Raw genomic sequence first — 19,910 nt, 5'->3', positions numbered from 1 at the left:
ATCAAGCAGCTGAAGGGACACAAATCTAGCTCCATTGCTGCTAGCTTTGTTGAGTGGGGAAACGTTCATTGTTGACCTTTGTTTTCCTCTTGCATAAAATGGAGCTCCGTTTTATATTTGTAAAATACTTGAGCTTCACCTGTTGCAAAGATTCAACACAAGACAACATTAGGGGAAAAAACTTGGCCCCAGAGTCTCGTGCAGAGTACACAATAGCCTAGGACCTTGCATTTGGCCAGACCCCTCCACATGGGTCAGACCCGTCAGGCAGAGCTCTGTTCACACAGCGATTGTGTGCTGCAGTGCAACCCTTGAATGAGGCTCAGCATCCTTCCAGTAACATGGGATTGGTAACAGGCTGCCCTTATTCTAGCCTCCACTTTCTCTCCTCCCAGTACTGTTTTAAAGCAAGAACTACTTGGCAGCCTCAATCAAGGCCAGCTGCCCTAAATTAAGATTTTTAAACATCTAATTTAGTTCTAGTTTGCAGTGGGCCAAGTGTATCCCAAGAGCCCTCTGATGCCTGGAGAAGTGTTTCTCTTTGGAAAGAGCACCATGTTGCTCTCTGAAGGCCGTGAGGCTGGCCACTTCTCAAGTATGGCATTTTTTTTTCATTAAAGAATTAAAATCTGGCTCTACTCCTATGGTTAAAAAGGGCTCCCTACTTAAAGTGCTCCTTCCATCTTCCTAATGAGAGGTTTCTCCCACACCTCCTGAGAGAGGAAATAGATTAAAAAAAAAATAGGTGTGCTCTTTGTACTTCTGCTGTGTTGATTTTACTTCTGAGGGTAAATAAATCAATAAAAGACATTGCTTTGTGCAAAGACCTCTGATTTAGGATCTTCCTTCCATCTAGGTTCATAAGAATCATTCGGTAGCAATGGTAATGTGTGGAGCTCAAGGGAGAGGGATGGAGGAGGGCATAAGAATGGTCTTGGGTGGACTCGGGGCCAGCAAGTGGGATGTGAGTGATCTGCAGATCCATAGTTTCAGGGTCCCCATGTCACCGTGAGCCATCCACCTCCTCAAGGTCCCTTGCCGGCCCTCACAGGCCCCGATGCGGTGCTGTGGGTAGCTGTCCTTATTGCCATGTCACAGATTCTGGTCCAGGGCTCTCTGAACCCAAAGCCTGACCCTCTCTGCTGCTCTAGTTGGCTTCTCTCCCTTCTAGACTTGAGATGAGGTAACTACAACCCAGGGCTCGTAAGAAAGACACTACCTCTGCAGAGAAAGAACACACACCTTTGCTGGGTCACTATTTGTGTCACTGCCATGACAATGGTAACAAGGAGGAGATCTGGGAGATCTGGGGTAAGGGAATGAGCAAGCTCTGAGGGGCCCTGGGGACAAATCTCAGTTCCGAGATGTACGTGCATGTGATTTTGTGATAATCAAGGCCGTAGGAAATGCCACAAGAGGACAGCATGAGCAGCCAGGAAGAACGTACCCCCCAGAAACCAACCTGCCAGCAACCTTGATCTGGAACGGATTCCCGCCACCAGAATTGCGAGAAAATGGATTGCTGTGGTTTAGACCACCTCATCTAGGGTGTTTTACTAGACAGCCTGAGCATACTCTCAAAATTGTGAATGTCAACCCAAAAGCACTCTCTATACAGCAACTATTCCAATACTCCTCTGATGTAGATGTATGTTACCAGCATCTGTATATAATAAGTGCAATGCCTGAAGCTTAGGGTGGCTATATACCTTAGCAGTGAAAAGTAGTTTAGGGGGAGAGGGAGGGAGGGAGGGAGAGAGAGAGAGAGAGAGAGAGAGAGAGAGAAGAAAGTACAAAAAGGCACAAACAGCTATAAAAAGACCAGTGTTTGCCTGCACAGAGGCAAGAGGAATCTTCAGGGACATGGGAATATTCTGCCTCTTGTAGCTTAGGAATAGTTACATGGGTATATATTTGTCAAAACTCATCAAGCTATGCACTTAACCTGGGTACATTTCATTATATGAATTTTAAACTCAAAGATGGCTGAAAATTTTTAAAAATAGTTATTTATTTGAAATGCAGAGTGACAGGGAGGGAGAGATAGAGATCTTCTATCTGCCAATTCACTCCTCAAAGAGCCACAAAGACTAAAGCTGGGCCAGGACAAAGCTAAGAATCCAGAACTCCATTCGGGTTTCCCACATGGGAACAGGTGCCCAGGTGCTTAGGCCATCTTCTACTACTTTTCCAGACACATTAGCAGGGAGCTGGATTAGAAGTGGAGCAGCCAGGACTTGAACAGGTATGTACATTGCAAGTGACAACTTAGCCCACTGAGCCACAATGTCAGCCCTAAGATGTTTGAAAATTTTTAAAGAAAAAGAAAAATTGCTTGCTGTTGAAAAGAACAAAAAGTAGGGACCTGTATTGTGGCATAGCCGGGAGAGTCATGAGCCAGTGTGGGGATCAGAATGGTCTAAGGCAAGTATGAGGGGAGAGTGGCTCAGTGGCTGTGTTGTGGAAGGTTAGTCCCAGGGGACAGTAACAGAAGGTGGGAAACGTGGGAGGTTGATGCAGTAGTGCAGGCACTGGGGGCTTGCTTGGACTGTGATAGTGACCTTGGAGAAGGAGCCAGGTGTGTGGGTTCTGGATGCATTTTGGTAGTCAAGTCGGCATGATTTGCCAACATAGTGCATGAAGGGGGTGGAAAAAGAAAAGAATGAAGAATGACTGAGGGTTTGGGGTTATGCTACTGGGTAGACGCTGGTGCCATTTGCTGAGGGATGGGAGTCTCAGCAGGGAGCCAACAGCTCTGTGTTCGACTTGCTCTGTTTGACATGCCTATTAGACGAGGTATCACATGTGCAACTGGATATGAGAGTGTGGAGCTCAAGGGGTAAGAACAAGGCTAAAAGTACAAGAGAGCACCCAGGAGCAGACATTTAACCTAGTGCCTAAGATCCCTATGACCCACACTGGACTACCTGGGTTTGATGCCCAGTACCAGCTCCTAACTCCATCTTCCTGCTAAAGCAGACCCTGGAAAACCATGGTCACAGCTCAAGTAATTATATTCCTGCCACCCATGTGGGAACCTGGGCTGAGTTCCTGATTCCTAGCCCTGGCCCAGCCCTGACACTGCAGGGAGTGAGCCAGCAGGTGGAAGCCCCATCTGTCTCTCACCCTCTCGATTTTTTTTTAAGTTAAAGGTATGAAAGGGTGACCACAGCAATGTGAAAATGTATTGTTGGTACCTCTCCTTGCATTGCAAGGGCCACCACCTTCCCCTCTCTCCCTCTAAGGTATGATTCAATCTCCCTCAATGCTTTCAGGAACAGATATAAGGGGAGAGAGCAGACACGTGGGAACACAAATGGAAAGCAAGCCCAGAAGTAGCTCTCAACAGACATGATGGCCCATCACCAAAGGGAAGCAAATAGGTCCTTTTCCTGCGGGATCATAAGCATTTTCAGGCTCTCTCTAACTCCTTCCCATTTTTCAGGCCTCACCTTCTCAGAAATACCATCCCTGCAGCTCCCTTGGTTTGCATCCCTCACTTTGACCAGTGCCCTGTTGCTTCATTCAAAGCATGGATTTATCCTGATTATGTTCATCGCTTCTCTCCTCCACTGGAGGGAGAATCTGTCTCCCTATTGGAAGGAAGCATGCCTGTCTCGGTCATCACTGACAGCCGGAATGAGCACAGTGCCTGGGACAGTGTCAGTCAGCGCTGTTAAAGAACTTAACGAACTATCTATGAGAAATCGTGGTTCCGGGTGGATTAATTGAATTTCCAGGAATAAGCTGAGGCAGCCTTACTCTAGGCCATCAAGCATTTAGCCCAAGACAAGAATTGGGTACTTAAAGACAGCATAAGGAACAATTACTAGGGGGTGTGGAGGAAGCAACGTGGCGTATGTCCAAGAGCCACCAGGCACTGGGCACCATCTGTATTAATCAGCGAGCGCCAAGGCATTTGCAACCTTGTTGGAAGGCTCACGACCAGGGATGGATGGATCCACTCCAACCTCCTGCTAAGCTCTTGAAATGAAAGATTTTTGTAAACATTTTGGGCCATTCTCAAGAGATGTCATGGCCAGCAAGCTGAAAAATCGTATGGCTGTTTGCCAGCCGCCTTGTTTTAAATCTCGTCCCTTCCATGGAAGATGAAATTGAGAAAGAATTTAAGATTTCTAATCAGGATCTGTCCCCTGCAGGGAAGGAGGCTATTTTTAAGTTCCAAACCAACACACTGGAGAGTTCTGGGAATGCAGCCTGTATCCAACTTCGATGAGGAAGGTTGGAATGAGAAGCTGAGCGCTAGCTCTCCCATTACGGAGGAAGCCAAAAATATCACATAGGTCTGCTTCTCAGCAAGGTTTACCCTGCAAGTCTGTCGAGAGATGGAGAGAAGGGTCCACTTGCGGAAGTAGGTGATGAAGTTGCTGACAATTCCCAAGGAGAAGTTGAAATGGGGAAGACTTCAGTAAACTTGAAATAATGGTCTCCCATTCTGAAGATTAACTGACACAGGTGAATTAGCCAGGAGGCAGGCAGGAAGGCCAAGGGGATAGCTGGCAAAATGCCCATTGCTGTAGATGTTCCTGGCTTCAGAGGTACCATGATGTACATGGGGAGAAACTGGGAGTTGTTTACCTTTTGAAATATTGTTTACATCTCTCCTTAGAGCGAGGCAAAACCTGTCTCTTCCTCATGTGGACTAATGTGCTGGAAACAGCTGTATCAGTCATAGCATTTTGGAAGGAAAAAGAAGAAAAGTGAGGGATTAAATGTTTGCATCCTGTGTTTCAAGGAAAGAGGAGATGGGGACTACCTCAGCCCCAACCCTCACTAAGTAATGGGTATCGAGAGCCACAAAATGATGCACGCTACCATCTGTGGTTGGTTGATATCAGACACCAAAATACTACAGATGAGTTGAGAAAAGAACCTCTCCTCAGAGGTATAGAATGGTCCTTAGTAAAATGATGTGCACTTACTCTCTATGTGCTCTCATTTGTGGGCTGTTGTGCTTTTGTTCCTTTTAAAGATTTATTTATTTGAAAGGCAGAATTACAGAGAGGGAGAGGCAGAGAGAGAGAGAAAGAGAGAGACCCATCTTCTATCTACTGTTCACTCCTCAAATGGCTGGACTGGGCTAAAGCCAGGAGCCAGGAGTTTCAACCAGATACCCGATGTGGGTGCAGAGGCCCAAGGACTTGGGCCATCTTCCACTGCCCTCCCATAAGCATTAGCAGGAAGCTGGATTGGAAGTGGAGCAGCTGGGACTCAAACCAGCTCCCACGTGAGATGCCAGTGCTACAGGCAGAGGCTTCCTGCTGTACTGCAGTACCGGCCCTGGGTTGTGCTTTTATTACCACCACCAACCACCACCACAAAAATAAAGGACAGCAATCCAGTCTTTGAAAGTCTCACTAAAAAGTAAAATGGAAAAAATGACCAACAGTGTGAGTTAAGAACGTGTACCCATGACCAATAAGATTTATTTAATTTATTTATTTACTTATTTTATTTATGAGCGAGGGAATGGGAGAGGGAGGGCGAGCCACCTCCTGCTGGTTTACTCCCCAGATGCCTGCCATGGCTGGGGCTGAGCCAGGAGCTGGGAGCTGGCAGCTCAGTCTCGACCTCCCATGTGGGAGGCATGGAGCCATCACCTGCTGCCTCCCAGGGTGTACATTAGCAGGGCTGAGCTCAAACCCAGGCACCCCAGTAGAGGCTGCAGATAGCCTAACTGGTGTTTCAATCAGTAGACCCAAAGCCTGCCCCAACTGACAAGGTTTTTAAAGCAGAGATAGTTTCTGAGATGGGAGTTAGGTTGTAGTAGAGTCCTCTCATTCTTTTATACTCTTCCTGAGCTGGAAGCCAGTTGTAGCTTCCTCATCGCTAATGTCCCCACTCCCTGTCAGTGACCCTGCTGCCTGCTGCAAGTGGGGCTATCAGTCATAACGTAGAAGTGAGGGAGGACTGCTCAGGTCCCAGCCTCTTGCTGCTTGCTGGGGTGAATAGAAGGGCTGAAAATTCTCTAGTGAGGGCAGGGCAAATATTCTAGTCATCGCTGATGTTCACATCAAAACAAGGAAAAAAAAGTGGAAATTTAAAATGATCACTCCTCTTAGCTTGATGTGTTGCTTGCTGCTCCGAAGTCCCCTGTGGTGTGTGGTTCTTGGCAAGCAGGCAGACTGGGTGGATCTGAAGGGTTTATGCCTCTGGGACATGGCTGGGGTTACCTGCATGAGAGCCATGGCAGGATCAGTCTGGCCCCTCCCCCTAGCTGATGCTTAGAGAAACTTTCCACTGGGCCTTGGGCTGGGTAATCCAGAGATTTGCAGCAGCCTGCCTCCTCCAAACTAAACACTTGGGTTTGAGTAACTAAAGTAATCACCTTGAGGAATCCAAAGCAAAATCAACCTTGCAAAGAAAATCAGTTTTAAGCATAGCCTGTAAATGACAATGTGGCACTTAGGTGAGGCCACTCTTCAGAAGAAATCCATACACCTGAGCAGGTCTGAAGATTTTATTCTCCACCTATTTTCAGGGACCATGTAAGAAAGAAAGACAGCTACAAAAATGATAGATATATAAATGATAGATGAATGGATGGGTAGGTGATTGATTTTCTATGTGCTGATGAAGAAAGCAGTGCAGAGAAGCTAAATCATCTTTATGGTGTCATAGAGAAAGTATTTCTAGTGAACAAGAATAAATCTCATGGGGTTGGTGCTTAGCTTAGCCGTTAAGGTGCTTAGGCCTGGGACCGGCGCTGTGGTGCACTAGGTTAATCCTCCACCTGCGGCGCTGGCATTCCGTATGGGCGCCGGGTTCTAGTCCCAGTTGCTCCTCTTCCAGTCTAGCTCTCTGCTGTGGCCTGGAAAGGCAGTGGAGGATGGCCCAAGTGCTTGGGCCCCTGCATCCGCATGGGAGACCAGGAGGAAGCATCTGGCTCCTGGCTGCGGATTGGCATGGCTCCGGCTGTTGCAGCCATTTGGGGGGTGAACCAACGGAAGGAAGACCTTTCTCTCTGTGTCTCTCTCTCTCTCACTGTCTGTAACTCTACCTGTAAAATAAAAATAAATCTTTTTTTAAAAAAAGATGCTTAGGCCTTGTACCAGAATACCAGGGTTTAATATTCAGTTCTACTCCTGACTCCTGCTAATGTAGACCCTGGGAGACAGCAATCCTGCCACTCAAGCAGGGGACCTGGATTGGGTTTCTGGCTTCCAGCTTCAGTCTGGCCCAGCCCCAGCTGTTGTGACCATTTGAGGAGTGAACCAGCAGATGGGAGCTATGCCTCTATTTTGATCTCTGTTTCCATCTTTCTTTTAGAATAATTAATTAAACATTTTATTTTCTGAAGATTTACTTATTTATTTAAAAGGTAGAGAGTGATGGAGAGAGAGAGAAGAGTGAGAGAGAGAGAGGTCAGTCCTCCATCTGCTGGTTCACTCCCCAAATGGCTTGACTGAAGCCAGGAGCCTGGAACTTCATCCAGGTCTCCCACATGGGTAGTGAGAACCCATATACTCGGGGTGTAGTCCACTGCTTTTCCAGGCACATTAGCAGGGAGCTAGATCAGAAAGCAGAGCGGCCAGGACTCAGCTGGTACTCCTATATGCAATGCTGATGCTACAAGTGGTGGCTCAACCTGCTGGACCAAGATGCTGACCCAAACAAATAAAAAAAAAATTTTTTTTTTAAAGAATAAAAAGCACTGGGTTTTTAAATTCTCAGAGCCATGGCTGCTTGCTTTGAAGCATTTCCCCTGCCTTTGGAAATGTCCCCATGGAGCCTGGAGAGCCAGCAGAGAAAGGGTGCTAAGGCCTGCACATGCTCCCCTAAGATGCATCTATTTAAACCCCAATCCCCCAGTGCAGTGATATTTGGATGTGAGACCTTTGGAAGCTGATTAGGTTATAAGGATAGTGCCTTAGTGTTGGGGATACATGTCCTTATGAGGAAAACATGACAGTGATTGCCGCTTCTCTCCCTGCTCGCTGACAAATGAGGATACAGTGAAAAGATGCTTCTCCTAAAGCAGATCTTCTAGAACTGTGAGAAGTAAATGTTTGTTTCAAAGCCACCCAATCCAGGGGCCTCCTTGTGGAACTGACTGAGACACAGGGCTGTTTACGGAAGGGGTCTAAGTATTACAGTTGGAAAAGAGAAACCTTTAGAGTTCTTTTTTACTCTGGATTTCTATAGGCTTTTGTTGAGTTTTACACTCTTTGTTGGATGCTGGATTACATCAAGGAAACAATGGGTGACTTCTTCATGCTCCTGTGATGTGCGGCTCCCTTGTGGGTTACCAGTTGTCCCAGCATACCACTAGCGGTGATGGGATGAAAGTGGTGGAGACATGATTGACATGTGTCTGGAGGGATGTACCCCTAGAAGACATGTTTCTTAGACTGTGAAGTTGAATTATGATGGCCTAGTTGTGGAAGACCACCCGCAGAAGTGTTCTGGAATTCATGTCCTATGTATCATCCTCCTGTTGGGTGTGGATGGGGCCTGTGACTTGCTTCTTCTTCTTCTTTTTTAAAATTTATTTGACAGATAGAGTCAGACAGTAAGAGAGAGACAGAGAGAAAGGTCTTCCTTCCGTTGATTCACTCCCCAAATGGCCGCTATGGCCGGCATGCTGCACCGATCTGAAGCCAGGAGCCAGGAGTCTCTTCCTGGTCTCCCATGCGGATGCAGGGGCCCAAGAACCTGGGCCATCCTCCACTGCCCTCCCAGGCCACAGCAGAGGGACTGGAAGAGGAGCAACCGGGACCAGAACATGGTGCCCATATGGAATGCCGGCGCCGCAGGTGGAGGATTAACCTAGTGAGTCACGGCACCGGCCCTGTGACTTGCTTCTAATCCACAGATGGTTGCAAAGGTAATGGGGGATCATTTCCTTGATAGCTTATGTCGGATTGTAATGTACATCTTGTAGACTTTCTACATTGCCTTGCAACTTGTATGCTCTGATGAAGCCAGTGGCCTTGTTGATGGGGCTCATCTGACAAGGGACCTAGGGCAGCCAACAACCAAGCCAGCAAGGAATTGAGGGCTTCAGTTCAATGACCTGCAAGAAACCATCTTAACATCCAGCTTGTGAGCTTGGAAATGGATCCTTCCTGGTCAAGCCTTCAGAGAAGACAACCCACAGACAACACCTTGATTGCAGCCTTGTGATGCAACGGCTAGATTCCTGAACCACAGAAACGGGGAAATAAGAACAGCATATTATTTTTACAGATGTATTTATTTATTTGAAAGGCAGAGTTACAGAGAGGCAGAGGCAGAGAGAGAGAGAGAGAGAGAGAGAGGTCTTCCATCTGCTGGTTCACTCCCTAGGTGGCCACCACGGCTGGAGCTGGACTGATCAGAAGCCAGGAACCACAAGCTTCTTCCTGGTCTCCCATGTGGGTGCAGGGGCTCAAGCACTTGGGCCATCTTCTACTTCTTTCCTAGGCCATAGCAGAGAGCTGGATAGGAAGTGGAGCAACTGGGACTCAAACTGGCACCCATATGGGATGCTGACACTGCAGGTGGCGGCTTTACCCTGTTAGACCACAGTGCTGGCCCCATTTGCATATTATTTTAAGCCACTAAATTTGTGTCTAAATTGTTATACAGCCACAGAGAGCTAATACAAGGCCATGTCTAAAGATTCATGGAAAAATGGAATTAAAGGATAAGTTTATTTTGGTGTACAGTATTTTTGAAATCCATGCATAGTTTTTTCATAATATGCATTTACCATGGACCCTTTGAAGACCTCTTTTTTTTTTTTACAGGTAGAGTGGACAGAGAGAGAGAGACAGAGAGAAAGGTCTTCCTTTTGCCGTTGGTTCACCCTCCAATGGCCGCTGTGGCTGCAATGCTGGAACCAACCCAAATGCCCATCAAAAGTAGACTGGATAAAGAAATTATGGGACATGTACTCTATAGAATACTATACAGCAGTCAAAAACAACGAAACCCAGTCATTTGCAACAAGATGGAGGAATTTGGAAAACATCATGCTGAGTGAATTAAGCCAGTCCCAAAGGGACAAATATCATATGTTCTCCCTGATCGGCGACAACTAACTGAGCACCAAAGGGGAAACTTGTTGAAGTAAAATGGACTCTATGAGAAACAGTGACTTGATCAGCTCTTGTCCTGATGGTTGATGTACAATGTAATACTTTATCCATTTTAGTATTTTTTTTGTGCTAGTACCATTGGTTGAACTCTGTAATTAACACACAATTATTCTTAGGTGTTTAAATTTTAACTGAAAAGTGATCCCTGTTAGGAATTTGGAAAACATTATGTTGAGTGAAATAAGCCAATCCCAAAGGGACAAATACCACTTGTTCTCCTTGATAGGTGACAACTAACTGAGCACCAAAAAGGAAACCTGTTAAAGTGAAATGAACACTATGAAAAACGGTGACTTGATCAGCCCTCACCCTGACTGTTGATGAGCAGCTTAATATGTTATCCCTCTTAGTATTTTTTTTGTTCTACTTAATACTTTTGGTTGAATACTGTAATCAATACACAATTCTTCTTAAGTGCTGAAACTTAACTGAAAAGTGATCACTGTTAAATATAAGAATGGGAATAAGAGAGGGAAGAGATGTGCAATTCGGGACATGCTCAAGCTGACTTACCTCAAACGGTAGAGTTAGAAACATACCAGGGCATTCCAATTCAATCCCATCGAGGTGGCATGTACCAATGCCATCTCACTAGTCCCAGTGATCAATTTCTGTTCACAATTGATCGTAATGATAGGACGAAGAACCAAAGGGATCACATAAACAAGAATAGTGTTTGCAAATACTAGCTGATAGAATCAAAAAGGGAGAGAATGATCCAACATGGGAAGCGAGATACACAGCAGACCCATAGAATGGCAAATGTCCTAACAGCACTCTGGCCTCATAATCAGCCCTTAAGGCAAGCGGATCCAGCTGAAATGCCCATGAGAGTATTTCGGGCATGGAAAGCCAAGACACTCTGGGGGGAAAAAAAAACCTAAATGAAAGATCTCTGTGAGTGAGATCCCAGTGGAAAGAATGGGTCATCAAAGAAGGAGGTACCTTTCTCTGAAGGGAGGAGAGAACTTCCACTTTGACCATGGCCTTGTCTAAATATGATCAGAGTCAGTGAACTCAGGGGGCTTCCATAGCCTTGGCAGCTCATGACAAGAGCCTAGGGTGATTACTGATGCCATAAACAAGAGTGTCAATGTGTTAAGTCAACAACAGGAGTCACTGTGCACTTACTCCTCATGTAGGATCTTTGTCCTTAGTGTGCTGTACATTGAGATTTAATGCTATAACTAGTACTCAAACAGTATTTTTCACTTTATGTTTCTGTGTGGGAGCAAACTGTTGAAATATTTACTTAATGTATGCTAAACTGATCTTCTGTATATAAAGAGAATCAAAAATGAATCTTGATGTGAATGGAAGGGGAGAGGGAGTGGATAAGGGGAGGGTTGCGGGTTGGAGGGACGTTATGGGGGGGAAGCCATTGTAATCCATATTCTGTACTTTGGAAATTTATATTCATTAAATAAAAGTAAAAAAAAACAAAACAAAACAAAGGCAGGAGCCAGGTGATTATCCTGGTCTCCCATGGGGTGCAGGCCCAAGCACTTGGGCCATCCTCCACTGCACTCCCTGGCCACAGCAGAGAGCTGGCCTGGAAGAGGGGCAACCAGGACAGAATCCGGCGCCCCGACCGGGACTAGAACCCGGTGTGCTGGCGCCGCTAAGCGGAGGATTAGCCTATTGAGCCACGGCGCCGGCGTTGAAGACCTCTTAAATGCCAGTCTAAAAAATTGCGTCAGTTTCCCGATAATCAGAACTATTTCAAGTCCCTGAACTTGTGGTTTTTTGCTCCAATAACATATCTGTTCCAAAGAGAAATCACTTATTTCACTGGGAGAGCACTACTTTCTCAACCCTGACTACAAATTACCATCATGCAAGAGGTGTTAGAGGTGTTTGCTTTGCTGTGCTGTGCTTTGTTTCTCATGCCAACACGAGGGACCATTCAGGTAGGAAGGGGATGGTTGTACAATCTACAGTTGTTCCTGCTGGGCAGCCAGATCTAGAACCACTAGTTTAGAGTCACCTTGTATATAATTGCCTGGCACTTTTATAGTGGCAGTTCTGTCCTTGTTTCAGGCATTCAAAGGTTCAGAAAACCCAGCTACGTAATTAAGAAATGTTTTCAATAAAAGAAAAGCACTTTTTCTGTGTCTGGTTTAAATTTTCTCATTTTATTGGTCAGGAAGAAATGAAATGCCAGGCCATCTAATTCATGCCTAGCCATCTGGCAACTAGGGAGTCATCTCACAGGGACGGAGTGGTGTGGCCAACTCATAAGCCTTTAATTGGAAGCAGGATTAATTGGCAAAACCCAGATAATCAAAAGCTTTCATTTTAGCCCAGTCCCTGCCCTTTTGGCCTTTTCCCTGAACCCTTAGCAAAAACCAAAGGAGCTCCCAAACAAAGTAGGGTTTTACCCCATAGCTGTGTGTAGTCTGAGGCGCTACAGACAACCAGCTCTGTAGACACCAGTGTGGTGGCAGTAGTGGCGTGAGAGCACTGTTAAAATCCTCCCTGGGGGCCGACACTGTGGCGCAGTGAGTTAAAGCCCTTGCCTAAAGCGCTGCCATCCCATGTAGGTGCCGGTTCTAGTCCTGGCTGCTCCACTTCCAATCCAGCTCTCTGCTATGTCCTGGGATAGCAATAGAAGATGGCCCAAGTCCTTGGGCCCCTGCACTCATGTGGGAGACCCAGAAGAAGCTTCTGGCTTCTGGATTCGGATTGGCGCAGGTCCAGCCATTGTGGCCATCTGTGACCATCCAATGGATGGAAGACCTCTCTCTGTCTCTATCTCTCTCTGTAACTCTGTCTATTAAATAAATAAAATAAATCTTTAAAAAGAAACCTCCCTGGAGAAATGCTATATGGGAAACCAAGAGGTAAGTTTGCCACAAAGCACCTTTCTGTGTGAGGGAGACCAATCACAAGAGCTGACCAGAAAGAAATGTAGGTAACATTAGAATGGAAGTGTGGGGGCCAGCAGTGCTGTGGTGTAGCCACTACCTGCAGTGCCTGCATCTCATGTGGGCACCTGTTTGAGACCTGGCTACCCCACTTCCGATCCAGCTCTCTGCTATGGCCTGGGAAAGCAGTGGAAGGTGGCCCAGGTCCTTGGACCCCTGCACCCATGTGGGAGACCTGGAGAAAGCTCCAGAATCCTGGTTCAGATCAGCCCAGCTCTGACCATTGCAGCCAGTTGGGGAGCGGGCCAGCGAATAGAAGATTCTCTCTCTCTCTCTCTCTCTCTCTCTCTCCCTCCCTCCCTCCCTCTCTGCCTTTCTCTGGCTTTGCCTTTCAAAGAAATAAATGGATCATTTAAAAAAAAGGAAAAAAATTGGAGAGTGCCCCAAATACTATAAGATCATGGAGGAAGGAGGAGTAATTGATGTGAATTAGGAAGTTAGAGAAGTCTTCTCCAATCAAGGCTTCTATGTTGCTTAATTATTCCACAATGGTATGAATATACATAATAAGTAAGATGTATAATATGTGTGTTTTGCCATAATTTTGAAAATTGATACTTAGAAAAACTTTCCACTTGGGCTTCAACTAGATTGATCAACCCTTCTCAATAGCTCACTTTCAAGCTATAAAATTTTGAAGAATTTCTGCAGACTCATAGAATGGCAGATGTCCTAAATAGCACTCTGGCCTCAGAATCAGCCCTAAAGGCATTCGGATATGGCTGAAAAGCCCATGAGAGTATTTCAGGCATGGAAAGCCAAGACACTCTGGCAAAGATCTCTGTGAGTGAGATCCCAGTGGAAAGAACAGGTCTTCAAAGAAGGAGGTACCTTTCTCTGAAGGGAGGAGAGAACCTCCACTTTGACTATGACCTTGTCTAAACAAGATAAGAATCGGAGAACTCAGAGGGCTTCCATAGCCTTGGAAACTCATGACTGGAGCATAGGGAGATTACTGATGCCATAGACAGGAGTGTCAATTGGTAAAGTCAACAACAGGAGTGACTGTGCACTTACTCCTCATGTAGGATCTCTGTCCTTAATGTGCTGTGCATTGAGATTTAATGCTATAATGAGTACTCAAACAATATATTTCACTTTGTGTTTCTATGGGGGTGCAAACTGTTGAAATCTTTACTTAATGCATACTAAACTGATCCTCTGTAAAAAAAAAAAAAAAAAAAAGAAATTATCAACTCCCAACTTGACTCTCACTGGGATTAAACATGACAATAGGTCTGATCTGATTTCATCATCATTTAAAAAAATCATCTATTATTTTTCACTTTATGTTTCTGTGTGGGAGCAAACTGTTGAAATCCTTACTTAATGTATATTAAGTTGATCTTCTGTATATTAAGATAATCGAAAATGAATCTTGATGTGAATGGAAGGGGAGAGGGAGTGGGAAAGGGGAGGGTTGTGGGTGGGAGGGACGGTATGGGGGGGAAGCCATTGTAATCCATAAATCGTACTTTGGAAATTTATATTCATTAAATAAAAGTTAAAAAAATTAAAAGAATTTCACTGTAGGTGAATAAGAATCCTGATAGCATTTAAATAATGAATGGGATTCTCTCAAAAGGAGGTAGACCAGGAGAGGCCACAGCGAAAAGCAGAGGGAATGAATGGTGTACGTAAAAAGCTAGTGCTGGGTGATAGCATTTGGGTGAATCACATCCAGTGTTGCTTAGGATGAGGAGGGAAATCAGGGGGAAATAAAATTAGTATGATTGTTTTTAAAAAATGAGATAAATCTCACTCAGCATGATGTGTTCCAGATTCCTCCATTTTGTTGCAAATGACTGGATTTCGTTGTTTCTTACTGCAGTATAGTATTCTAAAGAGTACATATCCCATAATTTCTTTATCCAGTCTACCGTTGATGGGCATTTAGGTTGGTTCCAGGTCTTAGCTATTGTGAATTGTGCTGCAATAAACATTAGGCTGCAGACCGCTTTTTTGTTTGCCAATTTAAATTCCTTTGGGTAAATTCCAAGGAGTGGGATGGCTGGGTCGAACGGTAGGGTTATCTTCAGGTTTCTGAGGAATCTCCAGACTGATTTCCATAGTGGCTTGACCAGTTTGCATTCCCACCAACAGTGGGTTAGTGTCCCTTTTTCCCCACATCCTCGCCAGCATCTGTTGTTGGTAGATTTCTGAATGTGAGCCATTCTAACCGGGGTGAGGTGGAACCTCATTGTGGTTTTGATTTGCATTTCCCTGATTGCTAATGACCTTGAACATTTTTTCATGTGTCTGTTGGCCATTTGGATTTCCTCTTTTGAAAAATGTCTATTGAGGTCCTTGGCCCATCTCTTAAGTGGGTTGTTGGTTTTGTTTTTGTGGAGTTTCTTGATCTCTTTGTAGATTCTGGTTATTAACCCTTTATCTGTTGCATAGTTTGCAAATATTTTTTCCCATTCTGACGGTTGTCTCTTCACTCTCCTGACTGTTTCTTTTGCAGTACAGAAACTTCTCAATTTGATGCAATCCCAATAGTTAATTTTGGCTAAAGATCTCTGTGAGTGAGATCTCAGTGGAAAGAACAGGTCTTCAAAGAAGGAGGTACCTTTCTCTGAAGGGAGAAGAGAACCTCCACTCTGACTATGACCTTGTCTAAACAAGATAAGAGTCGGAGAACTCAAGGGGCTTCCATAGCCTTGGAAACTCATGACTGGAGCATAGGGAGATTACTGATGCCATAGACAGGAGTGTCAATTGGTAAAGTCAACAACAGGAGTCACTGTGCACTTACTCCTCATGTAGGATCTCTGTCCTTAATGTGCTGTGCATTGAGATTTAATGCTATAATGAGTACTCAAATAATATATTTCACTTTGTGTTTCTATGGGGGTGCAAACTGTTGAAATCTTTACTTAATGCATACTAAACTGATCCTCTGTAAAAAAAAAAAAAAAAAGAAAAGAAAAGAAACTATCAACTCCCAACTTGACTCTCACTGGGATTAAACATGACAATAGGTCTGATCTGATTTCATCATCATTAAAAAAAATCATCTATTATTTTTCACTTTATGTTTCTGTGTGGGAGCAAACTGTTGAAAGCCTTACTTAATGTATACTAAGCTGATCTTCTGTATATTAAGATAATCGAAAATGAATCTTGATGTGAATGGAAGGGGAGAGGGAGTGGGAAAGGGGAGGGTTGTGGGTGGGAGGGACGGTATGGGGGGTAAGCCATTGTAATCCATAAATCGTACTTTGGAAATTTATATTCATTATATAAAAGTTAAAAATAAATAAAAAATAAATAAAAATTTAAAAAAAAAAAAAAAAAAAGAAAAAAAGAAAAAAAAAATGAGATAAATCTGCATGACAAAGTTTGCTATTTTAACCATTTTAAATTATATATTTATGTGGTTTTCAATATATTCACAATATTGTGCAATGATTACTGCTACATAATTCCAAAATATTTTTATTATTCCAAAAGAAGCCCTATACCTTTTCCACATTCACTCCCAGTACCTGTCAACCGCTAATCTACTTTCTGTCCATTTCTTTTTATCTTCTCCTTTTTGAACTCCCAGTATGTGTATGTTGTTCTACTACATAGACTCTGTTTATTTTTCTTTATGCTTTGTAATTTCTCAGTCTGGGTAAATCCAATCAGCCTATCTTCAAGTTCACTGATTCTTTATTCTGCCTGTTCAGATCTGCTGCTGAGTCCCTCTAATGAATTGTTCATTTCAGTTATTATACTTTTCAAATTCAGAATTTTTACTTGATTATGTTTTGTGATTTCTTTGTTGATATCCTCAGTCTTGTGTAATATTGTTCTCTTGGTTTTTACTTTGTTTATTATCAAGTTAGCATTACTGAAGAGTGGAAATTCCAGGGTTTTCTTTTGACTATCCCTGACATGATAGCCTTAATCCCATGGTTCAGAGAACCAGTGTGAACATCTGTCAGATACCAAGAATTTTATTTTAATTACCTACTCAGGAGCTGCGGAAATCAGCACAGAATGGGTTTACAGACTCGTAAGACTCACTGTGTAATGGCCTGTGCTCCAGCCCCATTGACTGTCTGTCCCCATTAGCATCCCCCTGACTGTAGTCTCAGTGATAATCCAGCATCATGAAGATTTCAGGGTTTCCCTTGCTGTGGTGCACATTGATACTGGTAAGCACCTGCCACTCCATTTGTAAATGATTAGGACGACTCACAACACCCTATTATGTTATCATAGAGTCTTTCTTCAAGGGGTCCTGACTGCTCTTTAATCAAGCAGCTCCTTTAACTCGTGTCTTAAAATTTGTTGAATGGCTGTGGCCTTCCCATAAATCGAGACTCGAATCAGACTCCTGTTTCCAAGATCTCTCACTCTCTCTCTGTCTCTCTCTCTGCCTTAGGCAAGTCAGACTGGTTGTTAGTAGGAGATCCATCTGTTCTTCAATCCAGAGAATCCCATGACCAATCATTTGGATGGTTTCTTTTGTCCTATTTCTTATTGCAGATAACACATCTACTTTGTCTCTGAAAGCTGAGCACTGCTACACGGTCCTTGCACCACAGGCTGAGATGCTGGGCCTTTTTAAAGGCAGCATCTCCCACATTTGTCTCTGACCTTCAGAAGATGGTTACTTCTGTGCTTTCCTTCCTTTCTTTTTAAAGGTCTATTTATTTTATTTGGAAGGTAGAATTATAGAAAGAGAGTGAGGGAGAGAGAGAAATCATCCATCCCCAGATGGCCACAGTGGCTGGACCTGGGCCAGGCTGAAGCCAAGAGGCAGTATCTTCTTCCGGGTCTCCCATGTGGGTGCAGAGGTCTACATGGGTGCAGAGTGCACTTGGGACCTCTTCCACTGTTTTCCCAGGTTCATTAGCAGGAAGCTGGATCCGCAGCACAGCATTCAGGTATTGAGCTGGTGCCACATGGGATGGCAGAGCTGCAGGCGGTAACTTAACCTGCTATGTCACAGCACTGGCCCCACTTCTGTGTTTTCCGAAGACACAAACACTTAACACTCTTTTTTTAATTTTTTATTTATTTATTTTTGACAGGCAGAGTGGACAGTGAGAGAGAGAGACAGAGAGAAAGGTCTTCCTTTGCCGTTGGTTCACCCTCCAATGGCCGCCGCGGCCGGCGCGCTGTGCTGATCCGAAGGCAGGAGCCAGGTACTTATCCTGGTCTCCCATGGGGTGTAGGGCCCAAGCACTTGGGCCATCCTCCACTGCACTCCCGGGCCACAGCAAAGAGCTGGCCTGGAAGAGGGGCAACCGGGACAGAATCCAGTGCCCCGACTGGGACTAGAACCCGGTGTGCCGGCGCCACAAGGTGGAGGATTAGCCCAAACACTTAACACTTTCTAAAGGGAATGTATTCTGGGTCCTCTTAAATGCCATATTAGGAACTGGGTAACTAGATTGCAATTTGAGCTTTCCTAATTATGTAACACTTTGGACTATTTTTTCTAAATTACACCTAGGGATTTCTAGCATCACAGTTTAATTCAGCATAGGCTATCACTGAGTCCATATTTCAAGTAACGGAGCCAACATTTAGAACAATTCTCAGCTGCTTCAGTTAGTTCATTGAGTCCAGAAGCCTTATCAAATTCAGTTATAAATTCTGAGAGAATTTATAACAACTTAGGTTGTTCTCTCTAATACAGGAGCGATACTAAATGTATATTCCCATTACAATTCTGAGACTTTAATCTGTACAAATCAGAAAATTCTTGAAATTGTTTTTGACATATGAGTCTTTTTCCAAGTATGACTTGGTGATGTACTTTATTATGCAATGCAATTACTGTAGTTAATAGTCTGGAGGTGTAGGGTAGGCTAAACAGACCTTGTGGGCCTATGACCAGGGCAGCCACATTGTTCTTTGTGTTTAGAAAGATCCCACACTTAGTTTATTGCTCTGCTGTCTCCACCTGGAAATTCTGTCAGGGCACACAGGACCCTGAGCTGTTATTTTGCAGCCAGTCCTGGGAGTGGAACACAAAGAGAATTGTGTTGTTTGTGCAGAATAACTGTGCTAGGTGCAGCTTTGTCCGACAGGGAAGGGGGTTGGTGCTTCCACTGGCATGGCTCAGTAGTGTTTATGAACTCAGGATACTCAGGCTTAAAATTTCCACTAGGGTTTTTGAGGTCCCCGTTATCCAAATTAGTCCCTGATACTTTTGCAAGAGTTATGGTAAGGCTATGACTTCAACCGAGGTTGCCCTATTTTGGATTTTTGGCTATGTCAACTTTATGATTAGATAAATGGAACTTTTAGGTGTTTTTTTTTTATTTTCTTATCATGGCTTGATTAAGAATCTGAAACCTTGAGTCTGTGACTTACTTTCTTGCTTAACTCTTTAGTAGTTAGAAGAAACCATTCAATTCCACAGTTCTCATATTCCTCATGCTCTTTTTATTTATTAACAGACACAAAGACTGTACATTTTTCTGGGTTGCCCTATGATGTTTGTATCCATGGTTACATATGTAATGTTCAGTTAGGCTAAGCATATCAATCCTCACAGACATTTAACACTTCCTTATGAGGAAAGCATTCAAATCCATTTAAAAATTTTTTTAGGAAAATCTGTAGTATGTTTTCACTATCAGTTGTCCCTCTGATGTGCAATAGTCCTCTCTAACTATAACTCAGTACCTGCTAATCAATCCTTACACACCCCTCCTTCCCCCTATACTCCCCAGCCTCTGGGAACCACCATCATACTCTTAGCTTCTATGAGACCAACTTTTTTATATTCCACTTAATACTGGTCTTTCTGTGCCTGTCTTATTTCACTGAACATAGTGACCTCCCGTACCTATCATGTTGTTGCAGATGAACAGATTTCATCCTTTTTTATTTTAATTTTTTGAAAATATTTATTTATTTGAAAGTCAGA

The sequence above is a fragment of the Oryctolagus cuniculus genome, chromosome 13 (assembly GCF_051225735.1).
Source record: "Oryctolagus cuniculus isolate XC-2025 breed Fujian yellow rabbit chromosome 13, ASM5122573v1, whole genome shotgun sequence".
Classification (NCBI taxonomy): Eukaryota; Metazoa; Chordata; class Mammalia; order Lagomorpha; family Leporidae; genus Oryctolagus; species Oryctolagus cuniculus.
The sequence above is the reverse complement of the archived record's forward strand: the minus strand, read 5'-3'. Positions refer to the sequence as shown.